The following is a 6,000-nucleotide window of genomic DNA, read 5'->3' as shown; positions in this document are numbered from 1 at the left end:
AAAGAAAATTTACTCCAAGAAGTTGAGAAAATGGAAGTATCTTAGCTTTTATGACTCCAGTCACAACTGTAGAACAGCACAGTTGCATTTCCCTTTCAGAAACATTCAAAATTTGTCTTCTAAACATTTTGCGGATATACAATATTTATTCACTTCCTGGCTACTCTTGTTTTTTTCTTTTTTGTTTGTTTGTTTGTTTGTTTGTTTGATGGACTTCTCAAGACTTTTCTCATGAAGACTCAAAAAACAGAAAAAAATAATGAAATAATTCAACTGGACAACTGGACCACATTTAGCCCAGTCACAGGATTCCTGAAGAGAATGGAAGAGGGCAGAGGAAGGATGGCTCAGGGCAATCTTCTTGTCCTCCCCAGTTAGCAGCATCTGATGTAACATGATGGTTTCAGATCACGTGGCATGGTACCAGCAATGCATATGCACAGCCCTCCTCCCCACATTGCAAATGCATCCAGCCTCATTTTGCCCAGTAGATTGTATTAAAAAAAAACAGTGCAAATTATTTCTCCAAAATGCTTCCATTTCACATGCAGAGTGTAAATGAACAGTGTGCTGAAAACAACACCAATGTCTTTGTTTTGAAAGACAGAATGCTCTAAGAACGCCATAAATCAAAACCTCAACAATGCCTTGTTGTAAAGAAATTGTAAATATTTCCAATTTGTGAATGAAGTATATTTCGTAATTTGTTCATAAAAGATGACAAATAAAATGAAGTCCAAAACAGTAATTTTAAATATTTTTTTTCTCTTTAGAAACACCTGTAAGGCTGAACCACCATGCTTGCAGTTTTGCATAACACATTAACAGGTTCCTAAAGGGATGAAACAACCTCAGAAAGGAAGTAAGGTAGTTTGAACAGAAGTATTACCAAGGTCAGGACATTCTGGCTGTTCTCAACACCCACAACAAAGTTTGGGGTCTGATAAATGTTCAGACAGAAACTTTTACCAACTCCAAACTCTATTGTGGGATCTACTGGCTCATATAGTCACAAAAAATGGAAGATGCTTTCTGTAACAGAACAAACAGAGCATAATGTACATATAAGATATTCCTATAAAAACACTTAAATGTTATGCAGTGAGTTTATGACAGCGCTGTAAAGCCCACAACTTCAGAGTCAGTTTGAGATGCAGGCATTGTTGATGACTGGCAACATCTGGTGATATATACCCACATGCCCAGACAGGTGTCAATAGAATCTTTCCTACTACTGGTGCACGTGTTGAATGGACAGCATGTTTTAAAGACACTGTCAATAAGGAATATTCAAAGTTGTATTTTTAGTTGTAAAATAAGTTCCTTTATTATTCTACCCAGGCTGTCTAGAGTAGAGTTCAAGTCTTGCCATAAAAACCTGTAGGAATTATATTAAATTGTTTTGTGAATTTACAAAGTATAAATATTTAGAAAAGTAGAAATATTTAATTCAGTTATCTTATGATTTTCTAAGTCTTTAAGGGAGTTTTGCATTCCATTACAACATAAGAAACCACTGTTTTAAGAAACCATTTAAGGCTTTCAGTTATACTTCATGCAAATTATTTGAATAGCTAAGTTTAGGAGCCAAAAACTTGTCTGCCTCATGAGTCTTTCCCTTACGTATCTATCATCTCATCGGGCTTTTGAATCTTCTCTATGCCCCTGACATACTAATATGTATTTTAGCTATTGCTAATGAGATTGTTCATCAAGAACAGGAATACTGTCATAGCAAGCAAATTTGATGCTAAAGCATCTTTGCTCAAGGAAAGTGCTTCCTTTCCAAGGGCCCACCTTGGAAAGACTGCTTCTCTTCCTACATTCCACACTGTTTGGTCTCATTATAACTGCTACCTCCTCTTCAGCTTAATTCTTTTCTTTCTCAGTAACAGGAAACATGGGATATATTTGTCCCCAGCATCTGCCCCTTATGGAGGCACTTCTGCTGCTGTTATGGGCACAGCCTGTCAAGGTATGACTAGTGCCTAAGTGGGTTGTAGAGTTTCATACAGGTTGAAGAAATTCATAACAGACATAGAACCAGACAAGATGGTTCCATAAGAGTCCCTTCCTCATTGCATCAGTCTAAAGAGTGTAAAAGGCCCTTATCAAAGAAAAGCAAGAACAAAATAAAAATGACTCAGAAATCCACCTCAGAACTCTCTGGTTAAGGTTCCTCTTTATCTCTGTAAGACAACTGTAGTTCATACAGAGGCATTGTATGACACCTCAAGTCTAGGAATGGTAGCTTCAGATCCTAGAGTGGTTTGGAATTACAGTTTGGAATCTGCTCAGGAATGACATGAAAGACCATAACATCAACCATTTACTTACCACAAACACTTAATTTCCCAGCATGGTAGTAAGAGTATGTGATGGAGCAGGGAAATAGGTGACTCTTCTATATCCAGCATAGTGTAGTTCAGGGCAGGAGCCACTATCTCATGCATTGGAAAGGAAACGATAACACATTTCCCAGGCTCACAATGTTTGAAGCCTCACTGTAACTTAAGAAATACAACCTGCACCACTTCTGCTATTTTTCAGGGGGTGCAGAGTGAGAAAGAATAAATCTGGACCACAGAGAACAAAATAGTAGTAGTAGTAGTAGTAGTAGTAGTAGTAGTAGTATATTTTTTATTTCTTTTGGTTCCAAGTTGGTAGAATGCAGAAAAACTGGCTGGTACCTGTATTAATAAAAGCCTTGAAAATGCAAAGCTGGAATTCAAGAGACCTATGAAAAAATGTCACAAAAAAGACTACTCCTATCTTAGTCATACAAAGAGAATCAAAATTCTTAAAATCAAAATAAATTACTATAATATACAAATATGTTAGGTAATTCTAGGAAATGTTTCAGTTCATTTAATGAAGTTTTGTTCTATTAATTGCATATTGAGTTCAAATGTAATAGAAGCATTTTCTGAAGGTTTTCTTTTCTGGTGCAGTTGAAAGGATACTCATTCAACTTATCCAACTGCATGAACAACAGAAATTTTCATTTTCATTTAATTTCATTTAAATAAATTTTTCATTTACACCAATAGTTTGAAAGTTGGGCATGCAAATCCATTTTAATCTAAAAAAGATGAAGCATGTATTGGCTTTGATACAGTTATTTCTGATTCCTGTGGCTGTGAAAGCATATACTGGCTCAGATTCCGTCAGAGATATTAATCTGTTATTTAATAGGCCAAACAATCTAACACTCTTCCTGAAGAGGGTTGCTTATTGAACTCTGTGTACAGGACTTAGCTGGTATGTCCTTAACGTGCATCTTTGCTTATATGCTTGTGCATCTTTGCCAGGCTATGCTTGGCATTTCATCAAACTTCAGCCTATGAGAGCATACACATGTTTTGAATTTACAACAGTCAGCAGTTCTTATTCCAAACTGTAGAGAAAATAAGCAGATTAGCACATATGTTAAAAATAATTTTCTTGCACAATATTTAATATATATTAATTGCGGTAGGACATATGAACTTCCCTTCAGATGGTCTGGGAATGTATGAAGAAGAGTGGGGAAAGACAAATTCAGTGCAAAATTTATATGCAGTAAGCCATAATCACTAGTAGTCACATTAATATTGAAATTTTCCTTGAGATTGTGATTTTGAAGATAGATTTAAAAAAGGAAAAAAAAAAAAAAAAAAAAAGATTAAAATGGCTTAAGCGATCTTTCGATCTTTACTCATTTCAGGCCCCACAGAGACTAAGGGTTTAAAAGAGGATTTATATAATTTAAAAGCTCAAAGATACCTAAAAGCATATTGGTATCAGACTACTGCATTGTTGTAGACTTAACTTTTCTTCCTAAAATTGTTCTAGCTAGCTTTTACTTCCTGTATCAGAGGCATATCTTCAGCTCTACTATAAACTTCCAAGTTCCATGAGGTTGTTGTACTTGCATCCAGAGACATGTTTTAAATAATATTTTTAGAACTTGTACAAGGGTTAATCAAGTGGACTCACAATCTCCAGAAATTAAATAAATAATTAAGTAAATAAATAATAATAATATAAAATTATTATTAATATTACTACTAATAACAATAAAATTAGTATTACTACTAATAATAATAATAAATTTGGAATGTTTTTTTTGTAAAATAAAATTTGATTGGATTGGAGATGTGAAATTGACCTAATTTAATATTATCAGCCTGAGGAACTCTGAGTGAACTCCAAGTGATGCACAGGAAGACCCTTTTTCCTCCTAATTATAACATTGTGGAAATACAATTCAATGTTCTGACAGAAAAGAGTGAACTGAGTGGGATGAATCAGTAGCTGGAATTTCAGCAGAAAGTTATGTGTCTGGAGAGACTTGTTTGGCTATAGAAATGTGGTTCTGCTTCAGAAAGGAGCAGCTTTGATTTGGAGCAAAAACTCCAGTGAACTGCACCAAGGTCTCTCTTGTCATAGCTCATAGTCAAAGTCATAGCTCATAGCTCACAGTCAAAGAAATAACTAAGGCACAGGATAGACATACCTACTTCTGCCAAGGAACTAATGATAAACTGTGCAGAGCAGCCACCCAGTTGCTCTGTGATGCACATAGTTCCACTGATAAGAAACGGGCATATGATTCAACACAACTTCTCTTTGCATGCCTAAGAAAGCAGGCATGGATCTAAAATGAGCTAAGAGGCATTAGGATTTCCTGCTCACATCCGACTACTAATAGGTAGTGTGAGACACATCAAGTGATGTAACTGAGACCAAAAACTTGTGCAGCTCCTCCCACACATCATTAGGCAACCCCTTTATTCTCTCCCTCCCACTTAATTCCAGTACAAGGTAAGAGGTCATGTTTTGTATCTTCCTTTATCTCTCCCCTTCTGTTAAAATACAACTATATCTTTTAAAGTGTTTAGTATCGAATAAATTCTTACCTCCCCCATCCCAAAAAGGCAAACATAGATCACTGTCTTCATTTAACAGACTACAAACTAGTCAAATCTAAACCTAAACCATGAAGTCCAACCAAACAGATTAAGAACATTTAATTCCTGTAGTTTACACACTTACTGATACCATAGATGTCTTCCTCTGCCAAATCCAGGCATAAACTCCAGGAATGCTAAGAGATAATATTTTTCTTAGGACTGTTTATTAGCTGTGTACCCTGGCACAGTGTGTGTGTCAGAGCTCCTTTGGTAAGCCCTACACATGAAGGATGGCAAGGTAAGATTGGTACCAATACTGTGATAGCAGCAACAGAGATCTTGATGTGGCCCAGGTGTTCTGGATCTAAAACCCACAAAGAGCAGGGAATTCTTTATGATATTCATGCAAGGGATTGTTTGTTTTTATTTTATAACTGCTAAAAATAGGTTATGAAAAGATGAACAACAATGTTAAGGTTGCAATATAAAACATTAAAACATGAAATACCAGAACAGATTCTAAGCATAGAAGGCACCTGTTGACCAACCATGTTTTCCTTTTGTATAGGTCAAGACACAATACTTCATCTCATAATTCTTCTATCAATCACATAACATCTGTGTGACCAACATTTAGAATGAAATCTGCTCTTTATTTAAAGACTTCAGAAGATGGAATCTATCACCTCCTTTATTCCAATGAGTTGAAACTTTCCCACTTTAAAGTGATCTGTTTCTATGCAGAATTATTTGGCTTTATTTCCCAGGCACTGGCTCTCATTATACTATTGTCTGCTAAATTAAGAAGCTTTGCAGAAATTGAGGTCAAGTCATGTCTTAACCTTCTCTTGGGTGAGCTTCTTAAATTCCCTCACTGTGGGGCAGATTTCCAGATATCACTTTTTTTTTTTTTTTAATTTTATTTCTTTCCTAAACCCTTTCCAGTTTTTCCATGTAAACTTATTCTTCCCTTCCTGTGCATATGAATTATGACAGTATGTTTAACTAGTTGCCCCATTTATCCCTGTCTTACCAAAGTTACATTAAAACAACAACCAGCAGGCTAGGAACTTTCAACTCATGTCTTTTCCTGCTTAGTTTTAAC

Source organism: Aythya marila, assembly GCF_965140915.1.
Source record: "Aythya marila genome assembly, chromosome: 2".
In the NCBI taxonomy this organism is placed as follows: Eukaryota; Metazoa; Chordata; class Aves; order Anseriformes; family Anatidae; genus Aythya; species Aythya marila.
Note: the sequence above shows the minus strand (reverse complement) of the source record.